Here is a 5,238-nt window from a genome sequence, read left to right on the forward strand (position 1 = left end):
TTCCTTGTTTTAGGAACGATAGAGTCATATTTAGCTTCGCCTAAATTGCTGCACTGCAGTCAAAACAAGCACCTACGTCGGAGCTCCTTTCTAAAGTTCAGCTAGTTAGATTAATTTTGCTAATGAATGCTGTAATACTACATGAATAGACCGTACATGTAAGAAACATTCTAATCCAGCTAACCGCAATGCTTACCACAATACGAACGATGTTTATCAATAATAACTACTCTATATATAATAACTCTACTCTGTATATTTTTGGGACGAATATTTTAAGAGATGTTAACAATCTAAAACGCTGCTTTTCAATTACACACCACCTTTGATCGTTTGGTGGTGTTTCCAGACACAGTCTTGCACTGCAAATATTCCCCATCAAACCTCATCAAAGCAAGCCGCGATATGTCATCCTGACCTTTCCGGCAACCTCGCACATGGTTGGAGGATTAGCTGTTGATTAGTTCTATAGATTGTATTCAATTTGTGCATTAAATACAAGTCCATGCGTCCAAGTGTGCCGTTGGCGTAATGGTCTGTTGAGCAGGGTCTACCATTAGCACCACACACACTCCCATCCGAAATGGTGGAAAATCGCCCCGCAACTTTGAAGCCAAACGGTACTCCCAACTCTGTACGGAAACGAACGCAGGCAGGCAAACCAACACGCTACGTACAACTGCTCTCTGTCAACAGGTGAGTGAAGTGCATTTACCTAATGTAATGTAGCAACGCTGAGCACGTTTAGCTGTTTGCTCAAGCTAATGATTTGAGTGTTGAGGGAGATTAATATTCAAACAGCGTCCACATGTGAACACCACTGCAGCCTAGACCTAGACAGCCTGACTATAGGGAAGATACTACTGGATGCAATGCAGCGCAGTGAACAGAGATGAGATTTGAAGCACGAGGCCAATTGGCAAATGTTATCGTATAGTATGTGGATGTTAAAATATCATACATGAAAGTCATTACATTCGATGATAAGTAATAGGTATGCAATCTAGATTATTGAGGTTTATTCATCTGCTACTATTTCACTGTATTTTTACATTAAATACATTTTCATCATAAAGTTTCATTACATCGTAAAATACATACGTATTTATCTTTACTCACGCAGTATTTTCATATGGTTCACTCCATCAAGCGCTGTTTGCTGTACATCTCAAAGACAAAAGCAAAGAATGACAAACTTAACTTTACGCAATGCAACACAAAAGGTCTTTCCAAATATTTTCATTAGCTTTTTAAACGTTTGCAGTTGCACAAAGCTCATCTCCGTTCACCATTGCTAATACGCGTACCGTTTACACAACGTTCTATTTATTTTCCTTATCTGTTTTTCGTTCACTTTTTGCTACCTTAGGTAATCGAAATGAACCCAATACGAGTGGTGATGTTGTCCTTTGTGAGGGGTTTTTTTTTTTTGCTCATCGATGGATAAACACTGGCAAGCTCGTCAGTAGACCTTTGGAAAACCGTAAAACGAAAAAACGGCATACAACATGGGATACGATACAACGGTAGGAAATGAAATTATTTAAAACTCAATTTCAAAAACCAAAACAAAAGGCCAAAAATTGTTCCCTTATCCCTTTCCATAGTTTTTTCAGGGTTTGTGGGTGTATTTGCCTGTTTTTTTTTCGAATCCACTTCAAAAATTCCTTTCACTTTAAGCCATTCCATCCTCATCATGGAAACCCTTTTTGTGAATGCCTACCGTATGCGGTAGAGGAGGAAGGCGTTTTGATGGTGTTGATGCAACAATAAAAAACATACACACTATGATGTGACGTGACCGTGGCCATGTATTATGCCTGCTGTCAATCTGGTTGTCGGTTTCACGTGCGTTCATCGGTAGCCCTCCAAAAAAGGGAATAAAACAAAACACATGATAGCACTGAATTATTCATAACCGTCCCAGGGCTCAACCATCCTGTTTGCAAAAAAAAACTGCATAAGGTGATGTGGCCGGGATGCGAAAGATCCGTAAATGGATTCGTTGCACACTCGCCCGTGATAGGAGATAGGCTAAAGATTGGCCTCCGGTTTCCTATTCCCTTCACGCAAGCACCTTTCCAGGCTCTTGTTGCCCATTTACCAATCAACGTGTGCGCAACAAATTCTGGATTTCTTTTCCCATCTCCCACTTCATATGCATGGGAAAATGCGTGTGCAAAGGATCAGCATTAATGGTTGAAGACACGGGGTGAAATATAATGTTTGCTTTGTACTCGATCCTTGCGGGTGTTGGTTTCACTAGAAACGTGGCGCCGACCCGGGCTCCATGTGTGGCGGGGGTTATATTTGTTAAAGGATGTTTTCATTTTCTGGCCCGTCCCTTGTGTCTGTCCGGTTCGTTACTTATTTAAGTGCTCAGTGTTGCTTCTTTATGCATTCTTCAAACACGTCATGTACCTATGACGGTTTTGCGGTGGACGTGTTAGCCCACCGGAACGGTTACTTATGGTTTTACAGGTTTGCAGTGTGATTTTCATTTTTCAACATTCACCTGGCACGTTCAAAGCTCGCTTACTCATCTCACTTGTTTACATACTGTCTGGCAAGCACAAGACATAAAGCCCACCTTTTATGTTACTATCATTTAGATCCATCGTTACATCGAAACCAATCCGCATGGCGCTGTCTCAGCAACAACAAAAAATAATGAATAAAACACACAGACAAAGGTAAGCATCATACAAACATCCCAACAAATAGACAAATAGAGAAAGTTTTGCAATCGATCATCCAACACCAATACACAGCAGCTCAATAAAAGCGTTAATAAATAGCAAACGTCTCCACGGGATATCTACGAAAATTGCTGTTACGGATCACAGACACAGCATTACCACGGCAAGATCAAGCGTGTAACAAGCGTACAACAATCATCTTCCCCATTCGGCAGCATAGCTGCATTGCAACACCGATTATGCCAACTCTTCCACTAAAACGTACCCACAGGACGAATCGCTTTCACTGAAATCATAGCCCACCCATCGGCATCCTACTGGCAAATTGCCAACCGTTCGCGTTTTCATCATACGCTTAGCAGCGTACTCGTGCCAACATAAGCGTTGCAACTTTTCCACCCCGTACGGTCGCATTCAATGCAAACGCGTTTGGCGAGAAGTTGACTTGTGTTTGGAAAGCGTAAAGATAGATGGTACGTAGCGCCCCGCTGGGACAGTTTAGGATGCACGCTTTACCCCCCCAAAATAATCAACATTCCACAAACATCCCATTATTGGTGATGTTCTGTGGATTTACGGCCCGCGGCCTGCATGCTGTTTTCGTTGCAAAATTCCTCGCGAAGGAAATACGGTATTTAAATTTATAGAATCACTCACACAACTTTCGCGGTAAGTGGCTGGAACAGTGTGTACGTTCCAACCGCATCGCACCGCTCCCTCATTGGAAAGTGGAAATTTTGTATCGCTCTGCTGGTTGGGGGCGTGATTGGGTGGGCTTTTTAATATCTTCTACCCTATTGAGCACCCAAACGGTGGCTTTCACCTATCGGCACCATTCCGTCCTTTTTGCAACATTTACAGCCCGGCCACTAGGATCGTTCCGGGTGGTGAAAAAGGGAAATCAATTCCAACCAATTATCGCACCATCCCGAGGTTCACCCGAAGCTGGAGCAACTTTTCTAAAGGGAGGGAATGGAGAGAAGCGTTAGTGGGACTGCATTATTACTCAAACGCTTGACGATGGTGATGGCGGTGCTTTTGGTGTCGTCGTTAAACGACGTCTGCAGCTGCTACCATGTACCATGTAAACACCCTTGTACAATGCGAATCGGACATTTACAATCCATGTTTCCCGTTATGCTATACGGCGGTTTCCTTCCTCTCGCATGCAACTTCACTGAACGTTCTCTGCCCCTTTGCAGGTCAATCCAGTAGCTGGGTAAACCATTATGGTCACAGCGGGAAATGCTGTTGTACCGTTTTTTGGGAGCCCGCCCTGTCCCGCTAATAGCAATTAGCTAAACGTGCTGCAAAAATTACTCCAATTATAAAGGGATGAAATGTAGACAACGAACGAACCAGGCAACTGTACCACGGAGGAAGCATGGGCAGTGTCCTTAATTGAACTGTAATTTGATGAGTTAGGAGTTGAACGTGTTTGTTGGCCGAAATAGAGAGAAAACAAATGTGCGGATATGCTTCTGTGCTGACAAAGTGTAAATACGAATTTAAGCACAAAACAATAACTCCCACACTACTGTCACATTCAATTGCATGCAGTGCAACATAATTACGTTGCCTGAAGCAGCTTTTTTCTTCGAATGCAAATTGATTTTCAGGTACTTACATGGTTTTGAATGCACTCAAAGGCTGACACAATGCCCATCCATGGCGGAATCACACAGTCTGAAGCGAATGTACATTTAATTTCTCTATTAAAAACACATCTTTTTCAAGCATTCGCACTCGTGTTGAATGTGCCCACCCTACAAGCTCTAATCGACGTCAATTGCACCATCGTCAGCAAACAGTTTCGTTATTCCGTCACCGATACACAATTAAACCGTGATCCGAACCCGCCATCTGCCATTAGCGCCAACGTCAATTAAAGCAAATCGTCCCGTCACCAACAGTCAGCAACATACTGTCAACCTGTTTGACTTCCCATACTCACACACACCCTTCCCGACCGAATCCGGTGAAAAGTGTGTTTGAATGCGTAAAATTTTAATTAAACTCTTCGCGGCTATAAAAACCCCGCTACAAGACACGGCGTACGGTGTATCAAGCCTAAAGCCCCAGGTTTTCCGTTTTATTGCCTGACAATTTCACAAACATCTCTCATACCCGCTACCACTACACCAAACCGCAAATAAGACTGTCGCTTTCCGGAGCCCGTTAATTCTAATGGTAAAAGTTAGTCTCCACCGGCGGTCGTTGTTGGTCTACAATGGCAAGCTCGATTCGCTTGCAAGCCTAGCGCACAGGTTGGCACAGGTCCTAACACTCAGTCGATTCGCCTGCACACAAGACACTGTTAACCGGCCATTCGAACAGACCGGTCGGCAAGCATTTGTGAACACATCTTCCACGCCCGCTGACAGATTGTGTGTCACTCCCGACTCCCGAGAGACGAACACCCATATTCCCTTAAAATCTTTCGAAAGCGGACACATTTTTGTGAGACCATTTCAACAAAGTTATGAACATTCCACCGTGTCTGTGCGCCAAAACTTTATCCCGCATGTCTTTACCAACC

General features: G+C 43.4%; 1 long non-coding RNA gene across 1 annotated transcript; it reads left to right on the forward strand.

Annotated features, from left to right (window-relative positions):
* The first annotated feature begins 411 nt into the window (after positions 1-411).
* LOC120902850 lies at positions 412-1,806 on the forward strand. The gene is made up of 2 exons (XR_005739492.1): positions 412-696; positions 1,370-1,806. It is a non-coding gene; the product is annotated as an uncharacterized LOC120902850 (long non-coding RNA).
* The last annotated feature ends 3,432 nt before the right edge of the window (positions 1,807-5,238 follow it).

Source organism: Anopheles arabiensis, chromosome 3, assembly GCF_016920715.1.
Source record: "Anopheles arabiensis isolate DONGOLA chromosome 3, AaraD3, whole genome shotgun sequence".
Classification (NCBI taxonomy): domain Eukaryota; kingdom Metazoa; phylum Arthropoda; class Insecta; order Diptera; family Culicidae; genus Anopheles; species Anopheles arabiensis.